Source organism: Saccopteryx bilineata, chromosome 6 (assembly GCF_036850765.1).
Source record: "Saccopteryx bilineata isolate mSacBil1 chromosome 6, mSacBil1_pri_phased_curated, whole genome shotgun sequence".
Taxonomy (NCBI): domain Eukaryota; kingdom Metazoa; phylum Chordata; class Mammalia; order Chiroptera; family Emballonuridae; genus Saccopteryx; species Saccopteryx bilineata.
This window is the reverse complement of record NC_089495.1, coordinates 178,351,414-178,364,282: the sequence shown is the minus strand read 5'-3', so window position 1 is coordinate 178,364,282 and position 12,869 is coordinate 178,351,414.

Here is a 12,869-nt window from a genome sequence, read left to right as displayed (position 1 = left end):
GAAAGCGAGTGATGTCGGTGACAGGCAGACACAGAGCCCTGCGCATCCTGACAAAGAGAGGGACCTGAGGCTGGCAAAACATCTAAATAAACAGATTTTCAAACAAACCAGCTTTCCTTTTGGTAGCTGAAAAGGAAACCCCACATCCAGAAGGAATGCAGATCAAAGCAGAGTCTACCAATGATGCAGAAATACATAAAATAACAAACAAGCCTGGTGGGAAGAGGGAACTTTTTGTAAAAGAATAGGCCTCTTCATATTACACTGAAATTGAATGCAAGATTGCAAGCCAAGATACATGCGTCGGGAATACAAAGCTATAGTTTCTTTCCCCTTTTTGGGGGCCAAGGGTATACCTTTAATAGGTCAACTTGGAAGCCACTAAAAGCAACGGACAAAAGATAGGCTCCTTTTTGGAAATCTTGCCTAGTTTACCTTTTGTGGTCGCCTCTGCCTCTCTCTTTCTTGGTAGAAAGTGGACAGAATAATTAATTCATTCTGGCTGCAAAGGTAGAATCCAAGCATTCCAGGTCAATAGCTGAGCCTTTTTTTTTACTCTTGCAAACCTGGTTTAATTTAAAGATGTTCTCAGATGAGCTGCACATTTAAAATTGTGGACATCCCGTGTACTAAAATTAATTCAAAATGGATCAAAGACCTAAATATAAGACCTGAAACAATAAAGTACATAGAAGAAGACATAGGTACTAAAATCATGGACCTGGGTTTTAAAGAACATTTTATGAACTTGACTCCAATGGCAAGAGAAGTGAAGGCAAAGATAAATGAATGGGACTACATCAGAATTAAAAGTTTTTGCTCAGCAAGAGAAACTGATATCAAAATAAACAGACAGCCAACTATATGGGAACTGATATTTTCAAACAACAGCTCAGATAAGGGCCTAATATCCAAAATTTACAAAGAACTCATAAAACTCAACAACAAACAAACAAACAATCCAATAAAAAAATGGGAAGAGGACATGAACAGACACTTCTCCCAGGAAGAGATACAAATGGTCAACAGATATATGAAAAGATGCTCAGCTTCATTAGTTATTAGAGAAATGCAAATCAAAACTACAATGAGATACCACCTCACTCCTGTTAGATTAGCTATTATCAACAAGACGGGTAATAGCAAATGTTGGAGAGGCTGTGGAGAAAAAGGAACCCTCATTCACTGTTGGTGGGACTGTAAAGTAGTACAACCATTATGGAGGAAAGTATGGTGGTTCCTCAAAAAACTGCAAATAGAACTACCTTATGACCCAGCAATCCCTCTACTGGGTATATACCCCAAAACCTCAGAAACATTGATACGTGAAGACACATGTAGCCCCATGTTCATTGCAGCACTGTTCACAGTGGCCAAGACATGGAAACAACCAAAAAGCCCTTCAATAGAAGACTGGATAAAGAAGATGTGGCACATATACACTATGGAATACTACTCAGCCATAAGAAATGATGACATCAGATCATTTACAGCAAAATGGTGGGATCTTGATAACATTATAAGAAGTGAAATAAGTAAACCAGAAAAAAACAAGAACTACATGATTCCATACATTGGTGGAACATAAAAATGAGACTAAGAGACATGGACAAGAGTGTGGTGGTTACCAGGGGTGGGGGGAGGGAGGACATGGGAGGGAGGGAGGGAGAGAGTTAGGGGGAGGGGGAGGGGCACAGAGAACTAGATAGAGGGTGACAGAGGACAATCTGACTTTGGGCGAGGGGTTTGCAACATAATTTGATGACAAAATAACCTAGACATGTTTTCTTTGAATATATGTACCCTGATTTATTAATGTCATCCCATTACCATTAATAAAAATTTATTAAAAAAAAAATAAAAAAATAAAATAAAATTGTGGACATGATGACATTTTCATCTAGGGGCTGTCCTTTGCCCTGGTGTTAAAATGTATTGTTAAAATTTATTTAGGTTAAGGTCTCAGGACATTTTATCCTTGGGAATTAAGCTCATTTAAATCATATCTGTGTTCTGATAAGGAGGTGCTAAGTGGCCACCAAAGACATGGAATACTACTGAATGCTATTGCTCGCTGTTTAAAAGTCAAGATTGCTATAAGTGCTAAGTATCTTGTACTTTTGAGAACCATTGGAATGAATACTTGGCGGTGTTAGAGTCCTCTTTAAAAGACCTCAAGGTGTGAAGGGAACATTTGGTTGAGCTTCTAGCTCATATGCCACCTCTGTTGACTGTCACTTTTAGGATATTTTTGTTCTATTTATTTATTTATTTATTTATTTATTTTATTTTAGGTAATTTTTAGTAACCTGACCTTCAAAGCATCACCTAGAAGCACTACCTGGGGTATATTCCCCAGAGTGGAATTTCAGGTCACTGCATATATTTCTTTTTAAATATGCAGGCTGTTGCCAAATTGCTGTCCCAGTGGTGGCATCAGCTTGCATTCCTACCTCTGTGTAGTCATTCTGTGTTCTACGGTTCATATTCTTAATGTCATTATCCCACAGAACATTTTTAAACCAATTTTTGATGAATGGGAACCGGTACTTTGTTTTGATTTGCACTTCCCTGACTACTTGTGAAAATGATTACCTGTATAGATGATTATTGGGTGTTTGGATTTCCTCTTCAGTGAATCACATTTTTTCCCATACCCCCCCCCCCCATAAGTTGTCTTTTTCCTGCAGATTCGTAGGAATGAGTTATATATTATGCATTGTTATTCTTTGCCATTACAAGCATTGAAAATACCCTCAGTCTGTAACTTGACTTCATATTTTTAAATGGTGTCTCTTGATACACAGAAGAGGTAACTTTTAATGTAGTTGAATTTATTGTTATGATTTCTCACTTGTATAATATATTGGGTGATTTGTCATTTGTATGTTGGGTGAAAATTTTTGTTATCCTCAAATCACAAGCAGAGAGTCTCCTACATTGTCACTGTTAGGCCTCTAGACCAGTGGCCCCCAACCTATTTTGGGTCATGGACCGGTTTAATGTCAGAAAAGATTTTCACAGACTGGCCTTTAGGGTGGGACAGATAAATGTATCATGTGACCAAGACAAGTGTCAAGAGTGAGTCTTAGATAGATGTAACAGAGGGAATCTGGTCATTTTTAAAAAATAAAACATTGTTCAGACTTAAATATAAATAAAACGGAAATAATGTAAGTTATGTATTCTTTCTCTGCGGACTGGTACCAAATGGCCCACGGACCGGTACCAGTCTGCAGCCCGGGGGTTGGGGACCACTCCAGTGATTTTCAACCTTTTTTTTTCATGGCACAAACACACACTAATTACTAAGGTCAATGCCCCTGAATAAATACAACCATTTTCATCTCATGGCACAAATAAATTAGTTACTAAAGAAGAAGAGGTCGCCTGACCTGTGGTGGCGCAGTGGATAAAGCGTCAACCTGGAAATGCTGAGGTCGCTGGTTCAAAACCCTGGGCTTGCCTGGTCAAGGTACATATGGGAGTTGATGCTTCCAGCTCCTCCCCCCTTCTCTCTCTCTCTGTCTCTTCTCTCTCTCTCTCTCTCTCTCCCTCTCCTCTCTAAAAAAAAATAATTAATTAATTAAAAAAAAAAGAAGAAGAGGTCAGGGCCCCTTTTTCTTTAGTAATTAGTTTATGAGTACGTGAGAAACAAAGGTTGAAAATCAGACCACCTTGAATAGTTTTTCGTATATGGTATAGGGGTAGTCAACCATTTTATACCTACCACCCATTTCTGTATCTCTGTTAGTAGTAAAATTTTCTAACCGTCCACCAGTTCCACAGTAATGGCAATTTATAAAGTAGGGAAGTAACTTTACTTTATAAAATTTATAAAGCAGAGTTACAGCAAGTTAAAGAATATCATAATAATTACTTACCAAGTACTTTATGTCAGATTTTCACTAAGTTTGGCAGAATAAATCTTTATAAAACAACTTAGTATAGTTAAATCTATCTTTTTATTTATACTTTGGTTGCTCTGCTACCGCCCACCATGAAAGCTGGAACGCCCACTAATGGGCAGTAGGGACCAGGTTGACTATCACTGGGCTAGAGTAAGGGTTGAATTTCATATGTAATGAGCTGTCCCATTAGCACCATTAATACATAGTCCATTGTTTCCTCAATAATTTGTAGTGTTTCCTCTGTTTCAATCACATTTGCAGGTGTGAATGGGACCATTTCAAGGGTCTCTATTACGTTCTATTGACCTTTGTTTACTACTACCAGACATAAAAACAGTAGATAGTTGGTTAGTGAGTTTCTTCATTTAGTCTCATTTTTTTTTCCAAAATTGACTCAACTTTTTGTGAGATTTTACTCTTTCATACAGATTTTATAGTCTGATTGTTCAGGTTCTTAAAAAACTGTGGAATTACATTAAAATTACATTTTAATTTGCATATTCACATTTTTTTACAATTTTGTCTTCCCACCCATGGACATGGTGCATTGCTTTGTTTTATTCAAGTTATATATTAGTGTATTTCAAATAAAGAATTTGCATATCTTTTATTAGGTTCTTAGATACCTTATATTTTTTGTTGCTGTCAGTTTCTGTTGTTCGCAACCAAGAACACTGATACATGCATTTATATTTATAATCCAAATTTAAATATATTAGGAGCTCAGGGGACTGTATAAAACATAGTTCATGCCTTTGTATCTCACATTCTCACTGAGGAGCAAAGACATGATGATGTGCCAGTGATCATCAGAGTTAGTTGATGCCAAGTAGTGCAGAAGAGGAAAGAGGCCACAGGTGCACTGGTTTAGCTGGAGAAGACCTCATAAAATAGGTAGAGCTGGCCCTGGCTGGATAGCTTGGTTGGTTACAGTGTCATCTAATATGCAATGATTGCCGGTTCAATTCCCAGTCAGGGCACATACAGGAACAGATTGATGTTTCTGTCTTTCTCTGTCTTTCTTTCTCTCTTTTTATAATCAATAAATTAAAAAAAAAAGAAAAGAAAAGATGGGGCTGGACAGTTGGGTGGCATTTTAATAAAAGATAAAAATGTAAGTTGGAAGAAAATTTATGAACATAAGTTTGCACAAGTTTAAGTGACAGAGGGTTGGAGACAGTAAGAAAGAAGATTGGAATCAGGCTCTTGAGGACCTTGAATGCCAGGACAATGTGTTTAGAGTTGATCTTTTACTCCATAGGGAGCCTTCCAAAGTTGGATGTTACGTTGAGCAACTCTGACTCTTCCTTTTCTACAAGGGCACAGTTTGAGCAGGAGTAGGCTTACCTTGGAATAATTCTTTGAAGTTCATTTTGATTCAGAGCTGGGTGTGATTGGAAAAAAAGCAGTCATGTTACGTGAATGCAAATGTGTTAAAGACAAGGTTAGAGTTGGCATTAACCCTAATAAAAGCTGAGTTCGAAGAACTGCGGTGGAAGTGTGACCCAAGGTTCAGCGCACAACGTATCCTCTTTGTACCTCTATTTTCTTTGTGCAAAAGGTACTTCATTGTCATGATTTTCCAATGCATTCCTCTTGGAGTTTCCTGGGACATGACAGAGGTGTGGGTTAGAGCTGACTGAGAAGCAGGAAGATATCTCTAAGTATCCATAACCCCCATGAAAAAGTCTTCATTATTCTCCACTTCCTGGCAAGTGGTTGATTTTCTTCCCCCTCAAAATTTATTTTCAATTTCATTGAAAGTTACATATGTACATTTCTCCATTAAGCTCACACATTCCATTTCTTGAAAGAGCCAGGGTAGGGTAGAAAGAGAGACATCTCTGTCTGCTTGTGGGCCTCGAAAGCATTGGGAACTGGGAGGGGTGGGTTGGGCCCGAAACAGAGGTGAACAAAGCAAACTGGAGGTGTTGCTGTCAACCCTCAGATGAGGCTTCAAGTACCTAGGATTTTTTTCTTTTTTTAAAGCTTAGGAGACAGCCCCTCTGAAATAGCCATGGGGCATGCTTGCCAGACTCATCACAACTCCATGGAAATTCAAGGAGTTAGCACTCTGGGGACTGTCGATGTCCCAGAAGGAAAGAAACAGACAGCTCTGCTGCATATTTCATTTTTGAAAGCAACAAATGAACCTGAGCCCCTAGTAACTTTCAATTCCTTCCCCTCACCCAGAATTCCTGCTCATTCCTCTCTCCCCTTTCATTCTTCTATCCTCTGCAGTGGCAAAAAGAATCTCTGGCCATTTCACAAGAGGCCAAAAAAAATGCATCCTCTTATCTGAAGGACACCCTCCACCCCCCTCTACACACACACACACACACACACACACACACACACACACACTCACACACGAGTGAGCCTCTGCAAACTGCTCAATGTACTATGGGTGTCAGATCTCTAGGCAAAGGGCAGCCTGTCCCCCTGTCCCCATAGGGATATTTGTTCTGAGACCATATAAGACTTCTTGGAAATAATAGCTCCAAATAAGCTTGCCAGTTTTTACGCTATTGTCTCTGAACCCGAAACCCTCCCTGCTCTGTGATGCTGGCGCTCAGATCCTGCTAATCCTGGTTCAGCTTTGCCAGCTGCTGCCAGTAGTGGGTGCTAGACTGAGACTGTAAGGCCGAAAGTGGAGAAGCAGTTCCTGTTTAGGTGGCTGTCGCTTGAACGCCATTGGTTTTCCCTGGTGGCCGCAGTTAGTGGTGATTTGCAGTTTATTCACGGTTCCCTCAGACACTCTGGCCCAGCTGGGACCTGGTCCACTGGAGAGACTGAGTCCTGGGAACAGCACCAGCTGACCCTTGGATCCTTCCCAGTGGCCCCTTCTCAGTTCTGCCGGACCCCCCATCAGCATCTAAGTTTTAATAATTCCAGTCTTCTGCCTTTGTTCCCTCAGCCCTAGGAGCGCCCTCCGCTTCCTCCAATTGCTGTCTCCTGGAGAACTTGGGGTTCTTTATTTGTTTTTTTGGTTACCTAGTTAGAACTTTATACCTACTTAACAATTCTATTATACTGTATCCTCTCTTTGGTCACGGGTGTGATTTCTGACGCCTCACTCGACCTGACTAGACCAGCGGTTCTCAAACTCTAATATAAATCAGCCTTCCTCAAGGGCTTGTTAAGACACTGATTTCTGGGCCCATACCCAGAGTTTCTGATCCAGTTTACCTGGATGGACCCCAAAATTTGCATTACTGGCAAGTTCTCATGTGATGCTGACGCTGCTGGTCCAGGGGTCACACTTTGAGAACCACTGCATTAGACAGTGCAGCCTGCCCCCAAAGAAATATTTGTCCCGGGATCACCGTAAGACTGATGGAGCGTGAGGTTTTGCTCCAGAATGGTGTGTTAGAGGTGGTCCTAGCATTCTAAGAACCTGTGGATCTTAGCTAGGGACGGATTCAAAGAGGAGCTGTTTCTAAACTGTTTCGGACAATAGGGTGTGTGAACCGATCTTTCCGTTTAGGAGTTTTGTGGGGGGGGGGGAGGGGTGGTAGTTTTCAGATTTGCCCCTGGATATTTTGTCATGACAACAGATGAGTATAGAAACTCAGAAGACTCCAGCTGGCCAAATTGAATAGGTTTATTTTTGGTTGTTCTTCACATACTTTTTGCTTAACTTGGTGGCCATTTTCTCCCTCTGTGACCTATATGTTTTGGGAAAGAAGTAAGTATTCAAAATCATTCAACAGACTCTAACCCATGTCATAACTGAGAGACTGCTTCCCTCACGCCCTCAGGATTATGCTTGGTTTGGTGAAGTAGGAGGACCAGACAAAGAAAGCAGAACAGTCTACGGCCATACCACCCTGAACGCGCCCGATCTCGTCTGATCTCGGAAGCTAAGCAGGGTCGGGCCTGGTTAGTACTTGGATGGGAGAAAGCAGAACACCAGAGTCCTCAGAAATCACAAGGTCACACGTTCAAAAGGGGACAAGAAGGCAGGAATGCCAAAGCTTATTAAAACAAGTTACTATGGCAACACAACAGATCACTCACAACAGAGTGGTTGCAGTAGCAGTAGCAACAATATTCATTCATTGATTTATTTATTTATTCATGCTGGTACTTATTTTCATTATAAATTTGTAATGTGTGCAGGGTTTGGTGGGGACAGCTTACCTCTGCCTGATTCAGGGTCATTTGAAGCAGCTTGCAGGCTAAGCACAGAAATTCTCTGAAAGCTCCTCACTCACATGTCTAGTGGTTGATGCTGGCTATCAGCCGAGACCTTAGGAATGAATGTCGGAGTGAACACCAGAACACGGACACCTGACTCTTCCATGGGGCATGTGTTCCCTCACAGCCTGGTGGCTGTGTTCCAGAAGGTGCGGAGAAAGAGGAGGGAGAGAGAGAGGAAGCACCAGGCAGAAACTTTATCTTTTTAATGACCTGGCAGCTTTGGAAATCTCATGGCACCACTTCTGCTATATTGTATTGGCTAGTCGAAGTAGTCAAAAGTGCCAGCCTAGATTCAGAAGGACCCAGACCCCCCACTTCTCAGAATTAGAAGTGACAAGATTCTGTAGAGTATAGGAGACCAGAAATATTGCTGTGGACACTTTTGGAAAAAAATTAGTCTGCCATAACATTTAACTTAATCCGTTCCCCTGCTCAAGTCCCTGATACCTTCTTTACACAAGACAATCCTATTCTTCTTGGTCTCTGATGTTTGGGCCACAGGTAGATACCTGACATGAGAATTGAGCTAACTGGATCCTGTCCTGACCAACAATTTATGTAAACCATAGAATGAGATGCCCATTCTTCTGATCTACTTCTGAAGCCAGCATGGCTCGTGGATTTGGGTGCTGGAGCAGGTGATTTTGGTGCCTGTACATAGAGAAGCTGAGATCTAAGGATATGTAGAGAAAGAGAGGAAGGAAAAGGGAAAAAGAAGCCTGACCAGTGGTGGTGCAGTGTATAGAACATTAACTTGGGATCATGAGGTCCCAGGTTCAAAACCCCAAGGTTGCCAGCTTGAATGTGGGGTTGCTGGCTTGAGCATGGGATCATATGGTTGCTGGCTTGAGCCCAAAGCTCACTGGCTTGAAGCCCAAGGTCACTGGCTTGAGCCCAAGGTGGCTGGTTTGAACAAGAGGTTCCTGGCTTGACTGGAGTCCCCCAGTCAAGTCACATATGAAAAGCAGTCAATGAACAACTAAAGTGATTCAACTATGGGTTGATGTTTCTCGTGTCTCTCTCCCTTCTTCTCTCTCTCTCTCTCTCTCTCTCTCAAAAGAAAGAGGGGTGGGAGAGACTGAGTTTGTTTCTAATGGTTCTCCAACTTTTTCGTTATGCCCCTCCAAAGTTTGTAATTTTGAGTTATATGAGACACTCTTATATCATAAAAATACCCGTCTCCCTGCCTTACTAAAGCTAGTTTGTGTGGATTTCTGTGTCTTATAGGGTGTATTATAGGCAGGGAAGACAGTCCTCCAACAGAGGAATCCTTTCATACCAAACAGGCTAGTTTGCACTACGATGCTCTTCTGTCTGTTTTCTATGGTTCCTACCCTTTTGTTTTAATGTCCCTTATCACGGGTGGCCCCACCCACTCCACCCATGAATCCTCAACCTGTATTTTAACATCAAGGCAAATATCTCATGGAAATAGGCCAAGCTAAGTGAACATTTATTCTGAACGAGTTGATTTGCTAGTTTTATTTAGTCAAAAAGCCACATGGAGAATGTTTAACGGTCACACTTTACAAAGTATGGTAAGAATACAACGTCATGGTTTCCACTGCAGCTGCTTCCAGTGTTTTCAGACCCCTTTCATGGGTCTAAGTGCTCATGCCTCAGCTTCTGTGCACTTTGATTTCAGCAGTGGGAACTCCTGGCCTTCTTCAGAGAGTGGCCCTTGGACTGCAGGAGCTGCTCTGCCAGCACAAGCAGAGATCTGTAGTACCTCGGAGAGTGTCCCCCGGTGCAGCCTGTAGCCAATGACTGATGGCTGTGGGTGTGTGAAAACCTAGCTCCCCTGCTTCCTCACAGGTCCTGTGGTTCAATTTATGTGGGATTAATTGCGTGACTTAGAGCAGTGGTCCCCAACCCCCGGGCCGCGGACCGGTACTGGTCCGTGGGCCATTTGGTACCGGTCTGCAGAGAAAGAATAAATAACTTACATTATTTCCATTTTATTTATATTTAAGTCTGAACGATGTTTTATTTTTAAAAAATGACCAGATTCCCTCTGTTACATCCGTCTAAGACTCACTCTTGACACTTGTCTCGGTCACGTGATACATTTATCCATCCCACCCTAAAGGCTTGTCTGTGAAAATATTTTCTGATATTAAACCGGTCTGTGGCCCAAAAAAGGTTGGGGACCACCGACTTAGAGGATCAGGCTGAAGTTTGGACTTTGCCTTAAATCACCGCCTCTGTGGCTCTTTTTTCCCTGTCTTGCTTAGTTTCTCCATTCCATGACTATTTCTCCTGAGAGTTTGTCCTGAACAAAGGAAGAGCTTAATAATAGTGTGCACCTGAGTCTTTGTCTCAGGCTCTGCTTCCGAAGAACCAGCCAGGAGAGGACATGGACGAATGTGTTTTGGGAGTAAAATATGGTGTCATGGTAAGAAAAAAGCCTTTCACATGATTGAACTTGGATCCAAATGCCTTCTTATATAATTGATTTATTATATAGCTAAGGGCCCAGTTCATGTTTCCAATTTTGTCTCCCTATCTAAAAAATGGAGGTAATAGTTACTACCTTGTGACTATAATCTTGTAACACACACAGGTTTTGTCTCTATAAATCTGTAACTATATCTTGACAGGGCTTGAAAGATAGGAACAGCACTGTCTAATGAGATTTTCTGCAATGATAAAAATGTTCTCTGCACTACCCTATATAATAGTCTGTATGGTTAGAGTGGCCAAGGACCTGAATGTTTAATCTTAGTTTAAATCTAAATATATACATATATTCCCATGTGGCTAATGGCTGCTGTATTAAACAGTAGAAAATAGACTCGATAATAGTATTGTAAAGTTACATTTTCTGATTTTTAGTAATGTATAATGGCTATGTAAGCCTTGATTTTGGGAATGCACACTGGAATATTTATGGGTAAAGACAACCTTTACCCCTTGTCTATAACTTCTTGTCAAATGATTTGGAGAATATATGTATTTATATGTAAAACATTTATGCTAAATATTACCATTTAGGTAATTTAAGTGAAATTACCTAATGCAGTTGTTTTTTTTGTGTGTAGAAAGAAAAGTGTAAAAAAAAAAAGCTAAATTCTTAATTGTCATGATAATAAGCCAGAAGATAATATTTAAAATTGATTATTTAAGAGGTAGCTATATAGACATGTTATTTAGGAATATGGAGGTAAATACTAGAAGAAAACAATTAAATTACCCGAAATATTAAAAATGTTCATACATTCTTCCTATCCTATTCTGCAGTCCCCTTGCAATATAATTTTAAAGTTCTATCCATCAATAAGTAGTCTATTTCCCCATTTTTGCAACTGGGGTTAGGCACATAATGTGCTTTGACCAGTGAAATAGCAGCAAATGTGACATAATAGAGAATTAAAAAGTACTTGTGCTTTGTACTTGATGCTCTTGGGCTCTTGGGAATGCTGTAACCATGACCATGTGAATAAGCCTTCTAGCCTGTTAGAGGATGAGAAACCATGTGGAGACAGGCCCCACCATGTCAATTATTCTGGCTCTCTTAGCTAAGGTCCCAGATATAAGAGTGAGTCCATCTAGCTTATCTAGACATCAATGAACTGGCCAGCTGATCTCTCACACATTAGTGAGTCCAGCCAAGACCAGCAGAAGAGCTGCCCTGCTGATCCCAGCTCAAATTGTCACCTGACAGTAATATGGGCTAATTAAGTGATCATTGCTTTAAGCTATTATATTTTAAGGTGGTTTGTATCCCAGAAAAAGCTAACTGACACAAAGCGATTTGCCTCGAAGCGATTTGCTCTTGATGATCTCTAAGGAAGAAGATAACATTATAATGGGCTCTATAGAATATGACATTGTTATTTAGGAACATGAGTTTGTGAATTAGACTCTACCTTCCATTTTCTAGATGTATGAGCTTAAAAACTTTCATGGACCATTTTGTCTCTTGCTTTTCACATCTTAAAAATGAAGATATCAATACAATCTCATAGAGTTGTTTTGAAATTAAAGTTTAAAAAATAATCATGTAAAAGCCTCAGCACAGTGCTTGGCACATAATAAATGCTCCATAAGTTGCTGGAGGTGTGTATGGGGTGGAGGAAGGTAAGTGACACTGTCGGGTGCAACAAGAGATGAAGGATAATGTTGCAAGTGCACTGCATTTGGAAGCCAAAAAAGAGAATTTGACTCTTCTCTCTGTTATCTTCTGGCTGTGTGATTTTAGGCAAGTCATTTTCTTTCTCTAGACCTTGGTTACCTTGAAAAAAATTTTGCTGATGAACCAGACTACCTTAATGTCTTCTTCAACTTTCGAAAAATGTTATTATATTTATTTTTAATTCTGTTGTTTATAAGTACCAATTCCTTTTCCAAGGAGAAGTTCATGCAGACCAGAACAAGAACTTTTCTAAGCTGAATATTTAGATTGAGAGGCAGACAAATTGAGACACAATTGTAGCTACATAAATTAATGTTGTTAGATAAAACTAATCACTAGAGCGATCCAGGAAGAAAGTACATTGTCTTGAGGTTCACGATGGTTAGATTTCTATAAGACATGGTGACTTTTGGAGGAATTAGTCATGGCTGGAACAATGTAAGGTGAGAACTATGGGCACAGGGTCATTAAATCAAGTCACAGACTTCCTGTGAAGTACAAAGGCAGGTGTGTTAAGGTCATATTAGGTGTTGTAACAAAAAAACTCCCTCAAAATGCGTCTCCTGATAGTAGTTGTTTCATTTCTTGCAGGTAGATCTTGCAACCTCAGATCCTTCTAT